The following is a 20,274-nucleotide window of genomic DNA, read 5'->3' as shown; positions in this document are numbered from 1 at the left end:
TTGAAACCAATTTTTAAATCAAGGATCTTTTCCAATACATAGATAATTAGTGCACAAGGATGCAAAAGCCCTAATTTTGTCAAATGCCTAGATCCCTGGGGGAGTTATGTTAACCCTGTGTATCCTGGACACAGGCCATGCCTCTTCAAAGAATAAGGAAGGAAAAGTGAACTCACATTTACTGAGCACCTAGTAAGTACCAAGTGTTTTTTGTACAGTAGTCCTCTGAGGTAGGACTTTGTCCCTACACCTCATTTCTCAGATGACTTAAAATCTAAAGTGTTAAGTGACATGGCCCAACATCATTTAATCAAGAAGTGGTCAGCACAGGAACTCCAAACCACACCCATTTATACAAAGGAATATGCTTGATGCCAAACCTGTACTAAGTGGCATTTTATCTTACACAAGGATGCAGAAGGCACCTAGCATCTGCCAGGGCCTCAGAATCCTCCTCCTAGTGCCAGGGATACAACAGGGAAGAGATATGGGAAACCCTGGTGTCACACAAAGAGCAGTGGAATGGGAGTCAAGAGACTGCCTCTGCCCTGATGTACCAGACAAGGGACCTCCCTGCTCAAGTTGCAGGGCTGGGCTAAGGACTGGGTAGGCAGGACAAGGCTTTGGAGAACTGAAGCTTCCAAATGAGGAAATTTTGTAGGGTTGATCCTAAATAAGATCATTTGCTAAATCAGTTTCTAATGACTTAATATCATTCCATCTCAAAAAGTGCAGAGTTTTCCACAGATAAACTCCGTTAATGTACACCTCCTGTCAGCTACAGAAGCCAGCAGCAGGGAAAGAGCCAGGGAGTCAGAGCCAAAAGCACTGTGACGGGTTTCTGGCCCCAGCGCTTGCTAGCTGTGAGACCTTGGGTAAATGACTCAACCCACCCTTTTTGATCCTAAGTTTCCTCCCTGTGAAAACCCTGTCTCATGGGACTGTTATGAAAATTAAAATATGCAAATGTGTACAAAGTGTCAAATGAATGTATACAAATAGTATGTATATAGTATGTATAAGCTACCTTCCTTGGCTTCTTCCTCCCTACTCTTTAAACAGAAAAATAAATCATTAAAATTAAATAGTAGTTTCCACAAACTCCTATTCATCCTCCAAAACCCAGATTAGTTGTTACTTCTTTCAGTAAATCTTCCCTGAGCCTCCAGAACAGAGCTAGCTTCCAAGTTATCTGCAGACTTTGTACTTGCTTCTACGACTCCATGATAGAATTTTACTAACATGTTGTAATTTCCTGTTTTTACATTTGTTTTTTCCCCAGTAGCCTAAGAACTCCCTAGTGGAAGCCTGGCACATGGGAGTCAGCTATCCATATCTGAGGAGTTGCATTTATAGTCAGTAACCCCTGAGTAACCCCTACCATCAACCCAGCCAGCATTCCACTGACTGGGAAAGTCAGAGGGCCCTCCCTCCACCGGAAACTTGACAATCCATTTGATCTGCTCTCCAGAACAGCCCCATGCCTGTGAATCCTCTTTTGTGAAAAACAAATCTGCAGGGCCCTCAGGAAAAAACTCTGAGGGTGTGTGTGTGTGTGTGTGTGTGTGTGTGTGTGTGTGTGTGTGTGTGTGTGTGTGTGTGTGTGTGTGTGTGTGTGTGTGTGTGTGTGTGTGTGTGTGTGTGTGTGTGTGTGTGTGTGTGTGTGTGTGTGTGTGTGTGTGTGTGTGTGTGTGTGTGTGTGTGTGTGTGTGTGTGTGTGTGTGTACCTGCATGTGTATGTGTGAATGAATGGAAAAAACTCTAGAGCCATTGTTTTTGGCATTGAAGTTCTTGGGCTTTTAAGAAGGAGGATTTTGCCCCTCTTGGTGACTGCCCCCAGTAGGATGTAATAAAATGTAATAAAATACCAAGACCTACTATAGGCCAGATTGTTTAAATTACAGCCCTACTGATGTAAGGAGCTGCCCCACATCAGGAATAATCAGTAGAGAATACTGGAAAGAGCAACGACTTGGTACTCACCCAGACTCAGTTCTGCGCCCTGGGGCAAGCATGCTCATCTGTAAAATGGGATTGTGGTACCACCTTGCAGGCTTGTGGTCAGGATGAACGAGGCTTGGTAGAGTGCTGGCGTGTTGCCGCTCCTGACCCGAGGCTGGTTTCCAGGTTGCCTCACGGAATTCTCACAGCAGGTGACTTGGGAGTGTGCAGAAGGCCCCACAGCAGGCAGGAGAACAGCTGGGATTGGAAGTCAGGTTTGTTGGACTTCAAAGCCTGTGTGAAAAGTGTCTCTCCTTTAACGGGAAGCCTGAAATTTCTCATTTTGATTCTGATCTTTAGCTTTATAATGGATTTGCAGAGTATCTCTCAGCCCATGCTCCGGGGGCCCCCTTTCAGCTCTCCTCCTACTGCCCCGGCTCCTCTAAGTTCCACGGGAGGAGCCCTGGAACCAGAAGACAAACCCAGGCACTGTTTTGTCACAAGAATCTCATCTGCTCACTACAGAGCAATGGTCTCCTGAACGCTCCTTTGTCCTCCTCACGCAGTGTAGAGGGATCGAGGGGACAACAAACTAAGCAACGGTGACTGTTCTGTTGAGTAAAAAATGCAACAGCAGAGACGGCAGTGCTGGGAGGCCAGGGAACTCGGGTTCCAGAGGAACGGCCTGCCTTCCTTCCTTGCCTGCCTGGACTGGGCAGGCCCCTCCCCAGCGGTTTCATTCCAGCCAGTGAAATGGGTGCCAGATGCCAACTGCTGCTCAAGGACAGCCAGGCTCAGGGTGTAGTGGAGGCTGGGTGTGCTGCCCACGTCCCCCTTAAGGGCCAAGTCTTCTGTCAGTGGACGTGGCTGCTGGGCTCACGGCTGGGTCCCTCTGTGGGGACTGTTCTCAGCTACAGGATACCACCACACCCAAGGTCACACCTCCCCCAGGGAGACACAAAGACTTGGCCCCTTCTTCCTAATTTGGGACAAATGTGAAGGACCCTCTCAGTCCCATGGGATCAGTGGAGACCACTGTCCCTCTGTCCACTCCTGCCTCTTCCCCCAGTGAGTACTTGCAGACTGAGCTGATACTATGAGTCTGTTTCCCAGGAACTGGACCAGGACCAAGGAGACCTCTGGTCTGGGAGACTGAAAAACTTAGTTCTGCACCCTGTTTTGTTACCATCACATTGTGTGACCTTAGATCAGTCTCAGATTCTCTGGACCTTCAACTGCAAAATGAGCAAATTTGACATTAAAGTTCTTTTCAACCTGGACCGACCTTGAGTGCTGAAACAGGAGCTCAGAGTTACGTTGCAAGATCCAGTCTCTCCTGAGTAGGGGGACCACACATCCCTCTTTGCCTGTGACCTTTTCAGGTAATTCTATTGTTCAGGGTAGTTGTTAATAATGTCTCTGTCTCTCTCAACGCTGTCCTGGTTTTTGGTTATCCTACTTACCTGATACGCTGGACATGAGGAGTGGGGATGGGGTTGGAGAAGAAAGTGTGGAGCAAAGTCAGAGGGTCCAGAATGCTGTTGCTTCTGTCTCCTTCTCTCCCTCCCTGGTCCAGTCTCTCCAAACAAGTGCCAGGTCTGCAGAGAAAGCGGCTCTGTCTGTCTCCCCTGCTGCCCCTTTTTTCCCTGGGATCCCCAGATGGACGACACTCGGTACAGCAGCCTTGATGGGGGCAGCAAAGAGTTAATGCAGCTCCCAGGGGGGCCAGGCAGCAGTCTCATCAGCAGGCCTTGATTCTGATTAAGCAGCTGTGCTCACAGAGGAACAGAATGTATGTGAGTTAGTGAGTGAAGGTGAATAAGTGTGGGGGAAGGTGTGTTTGTAAATAAGCGTGTCTGAGAAGATATGTGCCTGTGTGTGAGTGCATACAAGCGTGCAGTGTGCATCTGCGTGCTTTTGTATATGTGCGATATGTCCACGTGAAAATGTGTATTTGAATAGAAGTTAATATATTCCTATGTAGGACTGTATATAAGTGTATATACCTGCAGATGAGTATATGGCCTATGTGAGTATACAGGAGCATTTTGGAAATTACAAGGCATTCAAAAATAACAGTCATGGTTAAAATGTATTGTATGGACACAAGCAGATGGTTGTGCATATGTCTGTAAATGTGTGGATGAGAAGAGCTGGGATGGGCAGTTTCTGTGGGCATTTATGAAACATCCAGGGCAACTCTCTCATTCTACAAATGAAGGGACAGGTTCAAAGTAGTGGTCCCTCCAACATCACAAGATTATCTGTGAAGTAGATTGGATTATTCTTAGTTCCTCCCATGTGACTCACTGAGCAGGAGAGTGGGCGGAGTTTATTTCCCATTCCCATTGATGTTGGCCTTGACCATCTGACCCATTTTGACCAGTGGGATGTTAAGTGGAAGGCAAAGGGTGCCAGATAAAAGGCAAGATTTCAAGGGGCACTTGTACTTCTGTCATCATCTTGAAAACTTGCCCCAGGGAAGCTGCTACTTCCAGAAAGATGAGAGACGTGTGGAACCCCCAGATGCAGTGTGCAGCCAGGGGTCTACACCAGCTGACCTGAGGCCTGAAGCAGAGCTGCCACCAGCATTTACCAGCCAAATCACAGTCCATCTGCACTTCTGCGACCATAATCATTAATGTTTGTTGTAAGCCGTGGAGGTTTTGCAGTGGTCTGTGATGGAAATTGCTGGCTAATATACCTCGCGGGACTGGACCTTAGGTGGAGGCCCTATAACTACAATAGGTTCCTGGGCTTGTCTCAGGGGACACCTGAGGAGCTGGGTCCTCTCCATGGAAATGGGGTTCAGTTGGTCTAGAGTGTTGTCTGGGCTTTGGAATTTCTGAAACATCCCCAGGTGAGTTGAATGTGCAGACACACACCATAGTGGGGAAGGGGCCAAGGGATGGGATGAGAGAGGTAAGTACAGACTTCATGAAGCTTTAAATGCCAAGCCAAAGAGCTTGGACTTTATTCTGAAAGTGACACATGGGACCAGTGAAGGGTTTTAAGGAGGATGAGGATATGTTTGTAGCCATGTTATAGAAGGATCACCCAGACAGTTCCAGGGCATTTTGGATGCCAGACCCTTACCTGGCTGGGGCCCTGTGTTTCCTGGTAACCTCTGCCTGACCAGAGGTGGGATACAGACTTATACCTAGGAACTCTTTCTGCCTCAGAACCCATTTCCAGAGTGTTCAGTACACACTCAGGTGACCCCACAGCTGGGGTCTCAGAAAGGGGATAAAAAAATCAGCAACTTTTCCTAGCAACCCCATGGCTACTGCAGGAATCCAGGCTTCACCAGTGTCTTACTTGGAATATCACAACCCATCACTGTGTGCCCAACTCCACACCTCCTTCCACTGCATAAAGCACAGCTGGTTCTGCTACTGCCCTGCTGGTGAGCTGGCCCAGGCTCCCACTGCCCCTCCTATTCCAGCCTGGAGCTGCCCTTCCAGCTTCATTCCCCCACTGCAACTCTTCAGAGGCCTTAACGTCAGTTTGCACACATCTGCCATTGCCTTCCTCTGTGCTTTAGAGCACACCAGTCTCTGCCCGGGAGTGTTCGCCCCTGCCTTCTCCACCTGTTACCATCATACCAGACCACCAGACCTTCACAGCCCTGCTTAGGGGCCTTATTCTCCTTGAAATATTCCTGGACTCCCATGACCCCAGGCAGAACCCTAAGCCTGTCCTCTGTTCCCCTCTTGTTTTCCATGTGGGTTATTGACACCCACATCTTGTTCACCCTTTGTGAGCCCCTGGAGATCTGGGATCTCAGCTCTCCCATCTCCAGCACCCCTGCCCCTAGCAGTGCCAGACAGGCAGGGGATGCTAGTGCATGCTTGTCAAATTTGACTGAATTCCTTGCCTCATGTCTGGGCTGCAGGGACAGCCAGGGCAGTGGGGCTGGCTGTGCACCCTGGAGAATCTTCCCGAGGCATTCTCTCCTCCCTCCCCCCTAGCCCCCGCCCCCAGCTGCTAAAGGATGCTCAGCCTTTGCCCTCCCTTTGGGCTCAGGGACAGATACATCTCCTGGAAAGTTTTTGCCCTCTGTTATCAGGACAGGGGCTGGGCCATTGACAGTTTTCTGGTCCGCAGGCCCAAGTGCCCTGGAAGTTCACAGGCTTTATCTTGTTTATGTCTGTGACCTTTCTGAGGCTCCTCGCTTCTTGACAGTGTCACAGAGCAGGCCTGTTGCCTGGGATGTATCTGGATTGTGGCCCAACTCACTCCTTCAGGGGCAGGGAAGAGGACCAGTTGTTTATGCTGGTGGGAATTTCAGGCCAGCCCATGGTCAGTCTGCTTTCTAACTCGAAGGCTGGATCTGAAGCTGGGGCTGAGTGTGGGCACAAGGCATAGCATTGAGGTTAAGACAGACCAGGGAAGAAGCTAAGCCACCACCCACCTTGTTTCTTCTTTGATCACTTATAATGACTCGCTCCTAAAAATTTAGGTATTTGGTAGGGGTTGGAGTGGGAATGGAAAGCAAGGAAAGGAAAGAAAGGCAACTAAGAACTAAGAGTTACTGCTATGTGCCTGACACTAGACAAAATAGCAAGTGCAAGGCCCTGAGGTAGAAACCTGCTTAGTGTGTTTTAGGAAAGCAAAGAGATCTATGAGGCTGGAGTGGATTGGACAAGAGGAAGAGTAACAGGAGTTGAGGTTGGGAAGGTAGAAGAAGGTAAGTTTATGTAACCACGGTAAAGACTGTGGCTTTTAACTTGGCAAACACGTGATCTGATTGATTTTCGTAAAGGATCATCCTGGCTGCTTGAGAATCACAGGTCCTCCCTTCCTCCAAAGTGGGACCCTTTCTCTCTTGTTTTCACTTGTCTTTAGCACTTAGCATGGTGCCTCTCACAGAATAAGCACTCAATAAATATTTCTTGAAGGTCGTGGTCAGAATTCAGTTCCTCACTTTTATTTAGGTTCATTGTGAGTGTTGAGGGCATTGCTACTGTCACCCAGATGGACACTTTGCCTTAGTGCCTTGTTAGCAGTTTCTTCTCTTGTGGGCCTTGTTCCCCATATGTCATATGGGTAGAAACTGGTAGCTCCTACATCTGGCAAAAGCACAGCTGTATACAATGCTGCGCACATCTGGTACCCACATGTCTAACCGTGGACTTGATAGTTAGCCAGATATCTGTGAATGTGTTGTAGGCAAACTGGAGAAATGGGAGGCCCTAAGTACTAGCAATAGGTAGTAAGTGCAAGTGGCTTTCAGGATGGCTTGTGGCCATTTTTCCAGAGCGACCTGGATACCTATGCTATGGCCAAGAGGCAGAGCTTCAAGCCCAAGGTTCCTTTTGTCCCGCCAAATAAGCTCAAGTGTATACAGTTGGCAGAATCCTGGACGCCTACTTTCTTCAGCCTCAACGTCCTCATCTGTAAAATGAGAGACATCCAAGGTGGAAGAAGAACTTAAAAATCATTTGGCTGAAGAACATCATTGCATAATTGGGGATTTGTATTGGATGGATCTTTTCTTTCTCTGGGCCTCTGTTCTCTGCAACATAAGGATGATTGCAAGAGGCTCTCTCCCAGGGAGCCCCTAGGCCAAAGTGGGTGAGATCCCTTCCTCTAAAACTTTGGCCAGCCCCATTCTCTGCCTAGGGACAGACTGTGTCTTGTACTTCTGTGGGTTTGGAGAAAAACTGACTTCTTTTTGTTTTCTCTTTTGCATCCTTCCCATTGTACTTATGAGGAGACCACTTTCTTAAATGAAAATGGAGACTCTTAGGCACAATTAATACTATACTTTTAAAATGCAATGTTATTGAAGTTACTGTCCCCCAAACTGCTATTCAATTCTAGGCATTGGAGAAGTTACAGGGCCTATTTTAAGCCTTGGAGTCTCCAGTACATTTTAGAGCTGTTCCTTAAAAGACATGGGCAGCATATGAAAATCCCAGATGCTTCCTCAGTGCTCTCAGCATATCTGAGCTGAGCGGGGAAAGAAACTGTCAATCAGACCCCTCTGGGGAAGTGAAATTTGGATTGAAACATCTCACACTATTTTGTCCCAGAAAGAAAGGTATTTCCCTCCTGGGGAAGGAAACTGGAAATCCAAAGATTCCTGAGGGAGGAGGCTTTTTGGGAAGTAAGAGAGTGCAGTAAAGGGCTGGAAGGGAGCTTGTCTTTGACCTCAAACCTACATGGATTGAACTTCCTTTGGTCATCCCATTTAACCCTTACCCTTGGAGGGAGGTGGTGTCATCCCTAGTTTGCAGATGCAGAAACTGAGGTTCCAAGGGGAAGGGTGCTCCGCCAGCCTGCAGCTTTCCTAGAGCTAACCTTCTCTCTCCCTTAAATTCCCCGTGGCATCAGAGACTGTGGTCTCATCAGACTAGTCCCTATATGTCTATCTCCTTCCTGGGGAGACCTGCTCTTGTCTATCTGTAAGTGAGCGCTCGGTTTTGTCTGTGGTGCTTAAACCAACCAGGAGGTGGTTGCCTTGTCTTTTATGGCTATAGAGGTTCTGTGTCCTCAGTCTTAAAGAAATATAACTTTAGCGGGGAGGGAGTCAAAGAAAATTGAACAAATCTCTCCATCGTACTGGGGCAGCCATAGAGATCCAGAAACAAAAATTATTTCCCCAAGTCACAAAACCACAGGGAATCAGCATGGCAGAAGAGAAAGGACAGGATTTGGAACCAGAGAACAATCCTCAAGTTTGAGGTCCTCTGCTGATCATTATGACTTTGCACAAGTCACTTAACCCTCTCTGGACCTTGGCTTTCACCTCTGTCTAATGGGTATAAGAAGCCTTAACTCACAGACTGCTGTATTTAATGAGCTGACAGAGATTTTACAGAACATAGAGGCATAACTATTCTTATTACCCCATAAAGTTGTAGTGTATTGGATGAGCTAATTTTCCTTCCACTGCTCTTGGTTAACTTGCTTTTCCCTGAACAATTGGCTTCCAGTAAGGCACTTTGGGGTTACTGAGAGCTAATCCCCACCAGCACCCTGGTGGTCGCTCAGCACCTGAACCCCAAAGCCCAGCATCAGCCTTGTGGGGTTGAGATGTGCAGTGCAAAGACTGTGCTGGCCCCTGAGGCAGTGCTGTGTCTATACCCATATGGTTCAGTTCTCATCGTTTTCACAGAGAGGACGGGATGCTCCTGTCCAATATATTTAGTGTCTTTAAAAACAAACAAAACTACTCTTGCCCTGGATATTCTATTAATGCTAATAATAGTCACCACTCCACAGCCAGGGTGAAGGCCACGGGAAATGCTCTCTGGGAAGATTTGTTTTCCAAACTCCTTTATTGTCAGTGCTTGGCTGAAAAATCAAGCGGCTCTGGCTGAAGGGAAATGCTTATGCACAGCTTCCTTTTCTTTTCCTGGTGTGCGTAGATGTGGTGCCTCCTCACTCACCGCCTTCCTGGTCACCAAAACACACACTTGGGGGGAGATGTTGACCACAGGTGTGTCTGTTTGAGCAGCCTGGCACCCTTCCCTTGGCAAAGGCAGGAAAGGCCCTCTAGGTTGGCAGGCCCAAGCATCCCAGAGTCTAAATGTCCACTGAAATGTCTTTGGCAGGTTCCAGAACCTATATTTCATTCCTCCTAATCTAGGAGATGCCAAGAGAGAAATCTGGACTTGTTTTCAAACCCTTGGGCTTCAACAATATTTGTTAAAAATTAGTATCTCAGTGAACATTTCTTAGTGGCAGCCATAAGCAAATACCCACTGGGCATAACTTATTTATTTCATAGATAGGCTAGGCCCTCTGTTGGTTATTCGTTCTGGCTCAGGAGGGAATTTATGGCTATATCAGCCAGAAGACCTTGGTTGCAAGCAACAAAACCAACTCTTGCTGATGTAAATATAAGAGGATTCATTGGAAGTATAACAGGAGCTTAATGAATCAATGGGAAAGTTGGAGACGCAAGTTTGGAAATGGGCTTGAAGCAAATAATGCAGAATGAGGAACTACGAGTATATTCTTATAGCAGGAGCAATTGGATGAGAGAGTTGAAGGGATACAGGACCACCTCTTTCATCTTTGTATTATTTACTCAGAAATCAGACACCTCTGAGAGGGCATCGATTGGCCAAGCTTGGTCACTTATTTACCCCTGGGTCTGAGAAGCCCTCAGGGGCTCCTTTGGCTCCCATGGTGGGAGAACAGGCATCCGAATTTACCATCCCATCAAAGTTGCAAATAACCAGGGGAAATTAATTTCTCCAAAAAGTCAAGTTCCTGGTTGGAATGGGGAATGGAAGCTTTACAGCCTTCCCTCTCCCACAATTCTCTATCTTTGTTTTCACAGTTTAGAATGGTGTGTGTGTGTGTGTGTGTGGTTTTGAACACCCAATCATTCAACAAACATTTTCTGAACATCTACACTGCCAGGCACGTGCTAACTACTGGGGATGTAGTGATGAAGAAAGTAACTATATAGTGGGGGAGAGGTGAGCCTCAACAGCTAGAACACAATATGGCAATACACACATGTACACAGTGCTGTGGAAATATAGTCCTGCTCTTCCTGATAAAGTCCAGGAAAACAGTCCAGAAGAAGTGACACAAGCCAGATCTTTCAGCTCTAGAACAATGGAAATAGAGATGGTTTGTTTGTAATGCTAAGCATTCATACATCTTCCCATTCATTATAAATTCATTCAACAAACATTCACTAGGACCCTAGAGTGTGTGAGACTCTGAGTTTACTTGGCTTGTAAAGAATAACTACCACTGCACATAAAAACAACCAGTAACATCATTAGAAAAATGCAAATCAAAACTACAATGAGGTATCACCTCACACCACTCAGAATGGCCATCATCAAAAAATCTACAAACAAGAAATGCTGGAGAGGGTGTGGAGAAAAGGGAACCCTCTTGCACTGTTGGTGGGAATGTAAATTGGTACAGCCACTATGGAGAACAGTATGGAGGTTCCTTAAAAAACTAAAAATAGAACTACCATATGACCCAGCACCCCCACTACTGGGTATATATCCTGAGAAAACCATAATTTAAAAAGAGTCATGTACCACAATGTTCATTGCAGCTCTATTTACAATAGCCAGGACATGAAAGCAACCTAAGTTTCCAACGACAGATGAATAGATAAAGAAGATGTGGCACATATATACAATGGAATATTACTTAGCCATAAAAAGAAACGAAATTGAGTTATTTGTAGTGAGGTGGATGGACCTAGAGTCTGTCATACAGACTGAAGTAAGTCAGAAAGAGAAAAACAAATACTGTATGCTAACACATATATATGGAATCTTAAAAAAAAAAAAAAAAAGGTTCTGAAGAACCTAGGGGCAGGACAGGAATAAAGACGCAGATGTAGAGAATGGACTTGAGGACACAGGGAGGGGAAAGGGTAAGCTGAGACGAAGTGAGAGAGGGGCATGGACATATATACACTACCAAATGTAAAATAGCTAGCTAGTGGGAAGCAGCTGTATAGCACAGGGAGATCAGCTCGGTGCTTTGTGACCACCTAGAGAGGTGGGATAGGGAGAATGGGAAGGAGATGCAAGAGGGAGGGGTATAAGGATATATGTATATGTATAGCTGATTCACTTTGTTATACTGCAGAAACTAACACACCATTGCAAAGCAATTATACTCCAATAAAGATGTTAAAAAAGGAAAAAAAAAAAACAACAACCAGTAAGCAAAAGGTGGCAGAGACCTTTCCTGAGTAATTTTCTCCTGACTTGTGTGCATTTCACTGGCCAAGGTCTGATCCCCTCCAACCATAGCTCTGGCTACCCACTCAGGAAGAGATGAAGCAGCCCAGAAGCTGCAGGAATTCCCTTTGTGCACCACCCCAGATTTTGCAGTACCCAGTCCTTCTTTCCATGAAACTGTTCCTTCCTCTCACCTTGCCCCAGGGCTAGGATGAGTCCTGCTGGAGTACAGGGAGGGGATGGAGGAGGGAATTGTGGGTCCTGCATCCCTCCACTTTCCTGTGATCCCAGCGTCCGAACAAATCTGTTGGCAGTGCTCTCAGGTTTGGGGCTGTCCAGATGGGTTCAGAAGATCAGAACTACCACCCAAGCTCTGGACATTACCATATCACGACAGCATGTGGCTCTGGACAAGCCCCTCCCTCTCTGGCTCCCTCTTTCCCGTCTGAGAAATGAGAGATGAGACTCCAACTGCTATGCACCTTCCATCCCTTGGATTCCTTTGGCTTTGCCTTCTCCTCCTCTCTTGTACTTTCTTGGGCCAAGTCTTCCCTGCTCTCTCCATCTCCCTGGGGGTCCAATCCAGGCTTCTCTGATGTCCACTGAGTCTCACTTCTTACCCCCAGAGACTCAGCTTCAGCCCCCCATGCCCCCCCAGCCTCAGAATCCTCTACTAGCTTCAGGGAAGGAGCAGCAGCAGGCCCTGGCACCCCCAGCCCCGCCTCACCCCACACAAACGTCTCTTGTCTCCACTGGCAGCAAAAGCCTTTGGAAAGCTTCAAAACAGTTTGCTTCAAGGACAAGCAAGAAGCCACGCAAGTCAGGGGAAGGCCTGCAGAGACTGAACTGCATGCTCTGTTCCCTGGCCCCGTGGGGACCCCTCGGAGCATTTGGCCCTGCCAGGGATTTTTGAAAGAACCCGGCTCAGCCCCACCTTGGCCGAAACCCTCCCCTCTTCGTGCTCTCTCTCTCTGTTGTGACAGATGCTGCTCTGATACCTTTGGTACCCAGATCCCAAAGAAGAAAACAGATCACCCATCACTGGGTAATTATAGAGCAACTGAAAGGCCATTTAGCTACTGTGTGATAAGCAATAGACTATTTTAATAATAACCAATTACCATACATTATAGTATATCATTTGGCATTTGATGATCTACTGGGGTCTCACCTGTTCCTTCCCTTACGGAGCATTTCACGGCTGTTCACACCCTCCCCAACAGCAGTTGTGTCAGTTTCTAATTGAAACACTATTTTTAGGAAATAATTAGGAAAAGTTTGTAGAGGTGGTGCAAATTATATCATGCCAAGTAGAAGGATGTATTCCGCCAAGTGTCTTTCTGACAGCTCTGCCATTACATTGCGCTCGGCAGGATGGAGAGTGAGATTTGTTTCGTGATCTGCGTTAGCCTTTCAACGTCAAAGGAGGTGTAAACCTGAAGGCCCGCTGTCCAGGCAGACATGTGGGCAATCCAAACAGCTGCCCTCTCTCTGCTGTTGACCCCTCCGTCCTCTGCTGGGATAAGCTCTCCCTGCCGGTGGAACTGGAAGTCATGTGGCTGAGTGCCCTGCTACAGAGTCTGCCATGGATGCTAGAGCAGACACTGCCCAGGACATGGTGGTTCTTCAAGGGGCCAAGGACCTGCTCAGCCTGTTCCCCTGGCCTGGGCTCCCCTCTTTAAATTCACTCACTCAACCACTTCCCTAGGGCACAAGCTTGCCAAAGGAATAGCCAGGCCAGTTCTGGGTCCAGTGTCCATCCCCAAGGTCATGTAGCCAGTTAATTCTTCTCATGATCTATCCCATGCAGAGGCTTAGTTCCTTATCCTTTCTTCCCAAGAAGGCAACTGGTGTCTTCATGAAAATTTTCAACGCTTTCACACACACACACAGGTGCGTCCAACCTCCAAAAACCAGGTATATCTCTATTTTAGCAAGTGTTAGACACCATCCTAAGGACAGCAAAAGACCCAGAGAAATATAAGTCCCTTCCTTTTAGCAGCTTGCAATCCAAAAAGAAGGGGGAAACACACATGGATGAATTATTTAAATATTATCAGTTAAGGAAATAGCTTGATATACTGGCAAGAGCTTGTGTTTGGAGTCAAACAAATCTAGATTTGGATCCTGGACCTCCTACTTGTGAAGTTTACCTTAGGTAAATTCTTAAACCCTCCAAGCTTTAGTTTCCTCATCTTAAAAATGAGAATAATATTGACTACCCCTCTGTGGCTGGCACATAGCAGGTATACAATAAATGTTGGTTCTTTTATTATAATGCAAGGTCATATGTGACTGATTGCCAAAAAAAGGAATATACATATATATTTCTTTATGTATATGCAAACATATACATATTCCTATATATATATATACACACACACACACATATAAACATATCTATCTACACACATATATACATATATCTAGATATATCCTATTGCTGCTTCTATTTCTCTGAAAAACCCTAGTACACCATGCTTGGGGGGGGTTAGGTTTGGATAGATGTGGAGGGAGGGCAAGGGTGAGAGCAAGGAAAATGAATGGAAATCAATTGGGTGTTTTCATAAAACCTCAACTCTGAGTAATATTAGCTAATATTTACTGAGCACATATCATGTGCCAGGCTCTTCTTTGTCTGCATTGTCTCATGTAACTTAACACTCTGATGAGGCTGGTACGAATACTATCTTCATTTTATAGAAGGAGAAAGCTTCACAGAGAAGTCAAGAATAAGGTCCCACATGTAGCAGTAGCAAGATCAGAATTCAGACTCCAGTGATCTCACTCAGGGCCTATGCCCTTAATGTCTACACACATTAGTGTTTGATAAGGTTGAGTGGATAAAACTGGATGAAGTTGGCATAAACACAGGTGAGTCTCAGATGCCAGACTGAGTAGGTTATGTAATTTCAGACCTTAGGCCCAACTCCCTCATTGTACTGAGAAGGAAACTGAAGTTCAGAGATAGGAAGAGGCTTGTCAGGCTCACCCTGGCCAAGTGACTGAGCCAGAACTTGACTATGGATCTCCTTTCAGCTGCATCAGCTCTTTGACTTGCATCAGGAAGGGTCCCTGCTCTTTTTCAGCACTCACTGTGATGTGTACCTCTCCTCGGACTGGGCCTCTCCTGGGACCTCTCCTTTGTGGGTCCTTCCAGCCCAGCCTCTCCCTTGGGAAGCCAAGAGGAAAGGGCCGTTGTGGCTCTTGGTCACCCACTATCAGCTGGTGACTGTACAATTAGACTTCCTCTCCTTCCTCTAGTTGCCATCTCTTGCTCATGGACCTCTCCCTCTTGGGACCCACTGCCCACTCTGTCTCAGTCCCAACTCCCATAGTCCCAATTTTTCCACAAAAGGGATCACATGATACCAATTATAGGTCAGCTCCAAATGAGGCTCAGGGACCAGGCCGGTTCTCAGCTAGAGATACTTTAAATAGCTATTGTTGGTGACATGAGGTGACTCAGCCTGGCCCTTCCGGCTGAAGCCTGACACTGATATCAGGGCCCAGCACAAGCCGGTTCCAGTTGCCATGACCTGAGCCTGACTTGGAGCAGACCTTGGTCCCAGTGCCCCAATCTCCTGCCTTCCGTCAAGTCAAAGTGTATTTCTGCCTGCCCTGGACCTGCCCTGTGGGAGGCTCCTGAGTCCTGAAGATGACTCAGAAACAGTCTCTGAGTCACTCCAGAAAAGAAACAGTCTCCAATGCAAAAACATGGAGGCCATTCAATCATTCAGCAACATTGCTTGATCACTTCCTATGCATCAGACACTGATGATACAACAATGAAGAAGAGAGACAGAGTGCCTGCCCTCATGGAACTGAGAGTGTAAGGCCCATCACAGACAAACAAGCAATCGTATTCCAGTGAGCAAGAGCTATGCTAGAGGAAATACCAGTGGCTAAGAGGAAATACAGCAAGGGCATTTAAACTTGACTTGGACATTAGGATTGAGGGGGAGCTGTCTAAGAATGGCTCCCCATAGCAGCAATGTCTGAGCTGAAGCACAAATAGGAGTTCACCAGGCAATAGGAAGTAAGTGTGAACACATTAGGCAGTGGGGCTATGGGTGGAGAGGTGGGGATATTTTCCAAGCCAGGGAACCATATTTACCAGGTATGAGATGATGAAAGGAAACCTCTTGTGATGAGGATTGAAAGTTGTGTTGTGTCGATGGAATAAAACTTACTAGGGGTGGCGACTGATGAGGCTGGTGGTGCAATCCAGGACTGGATTACGGAGGACCTTGTATATCATTTTAGGGAGTTTGGCATTTATAGACAGGGGACCTTTAGGAAGCCACTAAAAGATTTTAAGCTGAAGAATGCCATGGACAGCTTTGCAACTTTGACAAAGAAGTAAGTGTGACAACAGGGATGTGGGTGATAAGCTGGAGTCAGAGGAGGGGGTGGCTGACTCTGCCTGGTTTGGGGGCCAGACCAGAAATTCATCCTCAGGACCCAAGGCCCTCCTCTGAATGCATTTCTTTTCCTGGACCCAGAATCTGGCCCAGGCTGCCAGGTTGCCAGGCCTCCACTGAGCCTGACCTCCAGCCCTGTGACTGACCTTCAGACAGCTTTCAAACCTGTCACAGACCCTGCTTCCTGCCCTGCTCCCTCCTGCCCCTGGTGATGCACTTCAGCATCACTCCTGCCCCTACTGTTCCAGCTGTCCAGTGAGACGCCCACTCCCCACCTCACCAGGTTGGACCCCATGCTGCAGCCCCACCGCAAAGCACATCCAGGTTTCAGGCCCTTCTAAACCTGCTTCATTCCACAGCAATCTGACCTTGACTTCTGATACCACAGCTTAAACTATAGCTGGTTTAAGGAGTTCACACCATGACAGGGCATAGGAAAGATGCCCCAAAAGAGATATCCCTCTCACCTTGCCCTCTGAGGGTTCTAGCTTAGTAGTTTTGACTTTGAGCAAATTATTTAACCTCTGTACCCTCAATTCCCTCATCTGCAAATGGGTGTAATAACCAGACCTACTTCATAGGTTTGCTGTGGAGATTCAATGACAACACATGTAAAGGGCTTTGAAAAGTATCTGACCAAAGGAAAGTTAGCCTCCATGGTAATTAAGAGCAGTGCCCTCCTCCTGAATAAACTTAAACGGTGTCCTATGAGGTCATGCAGAAGAGGGCAGGGGTCAGCAGGTCGGGGAAAGGGAAAAGTCGTGGGATTTCCCTCAAATAAACAAAGCCACCAAATGTTTCCAGAATTGAGAAAAAGTCTTAAGAGAAAATGCTTCCAATGATAGGGTGGCCACTCAATTGCTCTGTTACTATCAGCTTCTGAATTTCACTAAGTCCCCGAGTTTCCCTCACTTTGAAGAGTGAGGGCAGAAGAAAAAGCATGACCTTTAGATTCAGACCAAACTGAGTTTGAACACTGACTCTGCCACCTGCTAGCTGTGTGACCTTGGGAAGCCCACTCAAACTTTGGGAGCCTCAGATTCCTCATCTGCAAAGTGGGCGCAAGTATACCCACCCACAGGTGGAGATGAAGAGAGAGGAGAGAGTTTCTACATGACCTGGCGGGACGTGGTGCTCAAGTCAGAGGAGTTTCCTTTCTCTTGGATTCACACCTACCAACACATTTAAGAGAAGCACCCTACGAGCAAAAGGAAGATGGAGATACCCTGGGGCTTGGGCAGAGACGAGCTCTCAGGAGGTGAGACTTGGGAGGGAGGGCACTGAGGATGCCTCTTAGAGGACTTTTCTTCTCTCAGGTTCTTTGCTCATTCCCGGGAGGACTGGGGGCATCGTCATTTCCAGGACTCTGAGGGTCAGGGGGCTCACAAGGAGAAAGGCAGACCTCCTTCAGTGTTCCACATCCTGCTGCCTCCAAGCTGGGCTGTCAGCCCAGGAGTCATTAGCAGGTGGCAGGGCTGAGCATGGGGCCATCAGTCAGAGGAGAATGTCTGCTGCAGTTCCTGGGATGCAATAGTGCCCTAAGGAGCCGTTGGCAGTAATGATGATGGGTATTTAAGCAAATGAACTGTTAATGACCAGGCAGAGGTGAGCTGCTTCCCAGACCAGCTGGAGCCCAGAGTTGGCAAAGGAGGGATGGGCAGGAATAAGGAGAGTGGAGAGGAAAGAGACCTCATTTTCTTCTCATAAATTGGTTTCCCCAGGGATTCTTGGTTGGCCATGGGGCAACCCCTCCTTTATCTGCTGTCCCTTACCCCAAATCCCATCATCACTTCCATGAATTACTGCCAAGAAACTCCTGGCCACCCTGCCAGGTACACCCCACTCCCGCTCTCACACCCACCCCCATCTTTCTAGCTCAACCCTTCTTGCCACATAGCAAAAAGGAGTCTTGTCAGCAGGGAAAGAACAGCAGGGTTGTTGGCCAGCTGGTTCAGGTTCAATGGATCCTGGTGGCTGGAGACTGACCGACTGAGGCAGATGAAAACAGTAATATTAACAACCATACCATCCACTGATAATATTACTGCTACGACAACTGTGTACAGGGTGCCAAATATGTGCCAGACATTGTCCTTAACCCTTAATGAACATTGCTTAGTTTATTACCCACATGATTCTTGAAGTAGAGACTGACACTCCCATTTTATAGAGGAGGAAACTGAGGCTCAGAGAAAGGAAATGGCTTGCTCAGAGATTAGGGAGCTAGAGAGTTGGTACAAAACTCTGTCCAAGATCAGCAGAGAGAGTGAAGTAAGAGAATTTTACTTTTATCACCCAAAACATAATGTAGGAAGAGCAAAAATACCTAAGTGAGGCCTGAGAAGACATTAGCTGAAAACAGGAGGTGGAGCCAAGATTGAGGTTTTGCACCCTTCACATCCATACAGAGTTTGACAGACAGGGGGTTAAGTTGCTTCAACATCCTGCAGGGGGATGCTTTTGTTCCAGCCTCTATGTCTTTACATTCTTACTTTGCCCCTGGGCCCATCCAAATCCATGCTGGTGAAAGAATGTATTCTCTGGTTTAAAAAAAAAAAAAAAAAAGACATCAGTTCTGTCTTTAGACAGAGCCTGCCACATTCTTGCTGTGTGACCTTGGGCAAATTTCTTAACTACTCTGAACTTGTTTTCACATATATAAAATGGAATGCTATTTATTTTGTAATTATTAAGTAAATAAACACACAGACAAAAACAACATGGGAATCAATGTGGTACAGAAGGCAGGCCCTTTTTTTTCCTGGTTCTAATTCCAGACAGCAGGGTGGATTTGGTAAGGTGTTTAACCTCTGTGACGCTTTGTTTTCTCATCTGCAAAACTGGAATAATTATTTAAAGTCATTTTAAAGATTGTAGGTGATGTAAAATAAAACACCTGGCATATAATCAGTCAACAAAAATAGTAACTGCAATTAATCTTTTTATCAAGTCGGAGAATATGGTGCCTGACCCAATGCCTTAGTCCCACAGTTAGAAGTTCCTGTTCTCTGTTTCTTCTCTTCTACTCTCATCTTTGAGAAACTCTCCTTGCACTTTCTCCAGGGAGGCTTTCTGCCGTCACCTACAGCACTGTATCTCCTCCAAACTCAAAAGTCTCTTTCAGTCAGTTAGTGATTAACTAATCTTGTATTGTCCACTGATGCTTCATGTATTGTTAGCTATCACTCTGGAACTTTGTTAGAAGCCTGTAATTGGCTATGTGAATTTGCACCTATAACCTTCTTCCTCCGAACCTGTTTCCTCATGAACAGACGGAGGTTTGGACCAGAGCCTGATCTTCTGTCTCCAAACCATGGGATTTTCCAGGATCCTGAGCACAGCCCACACCCTCCTCCCTCCCATCCTTTGCTCACATAATCCCCTCTTCCTCAAGAGCCCTTACTTATCCTACCGCTATATCCCAGGACCCATCTGAAATGCCACTTCTGCCATGCAGTTTCTTTAATCCCCTCTAGGCAGAGGTGGTTTCCCTTTTGGAGTTCAAGAATCTTTGGTTTTAGCCACTGCCCCACGTGGATCTTTCTGGGTTTTGCCTGAAATTGTCACCCCTCCTAAGGGATCACAGGGGTGTGAGGAGTGTCCCCGTGTCTCCTAAAGCACCAACACTTTAAGCCTTGCTCAATAAGCACTCCTGAATCTTAGGGTCCTCTTCCAAGCACCGTGGAGAAACCCAAAGATGTGCTATGCAAATCTTAACAGGGAGAATACACATCCAAGTCACCATTTCTGCTAAAAGGGAGACAAATTCACACATGGGGATCCCTGGGTATCACTTTCACATGGACAGAAACCTGCACCCCATCTTTCTTTGTTCCCTGATGTCTTTCCTATTGCAAGATTGTCTTCACTTTATCCCGTTTCTTTTGGCACTTGTGCTAGGAGCCCTCGACCAGGGCAAATTCCCTGACTCCCGGAGCTGTATTTTCCTTCTCCTGTAACTGGCATCTATTCAGGTGGATGAGTGAATATTTATTAGATCTCAGCAGGTTTCAGTCACTTTAATTGTTTTCTAGTGAAATGTGCCCATTGCTGAAACCAGACCTTGTTGGCCATTTATCAGGTCAGCTAAGTGAAAGGGGAGCTGCGTAGAGATGGGAGTTCAGCAGGTCCAGGAAATTTTGGCTGCAAAAAGAAGTCACACCAAAGAAAAATGAGTCCCCGGATGGTCATTTGAAACTGATGGATTAAGAGATAAGCACCGGAGTTGT

The sequence above is a fragment of the Balaenoptera physalus genome, assembly GCF_965194825.1.
Source record: "Balaenoptera physalus genome assembly, chromosome: 10".
In the NCBI taxonomy this organism is placed as follows: Eukaryota; Metazoa; Chordata; class Mammalia; order Artiodactyla; family Balaenopteridae; genus Balaenoptera; species Balaenoptera physalus.
This window is presented reverse-complemented; position numbering follows the sequence as displayed.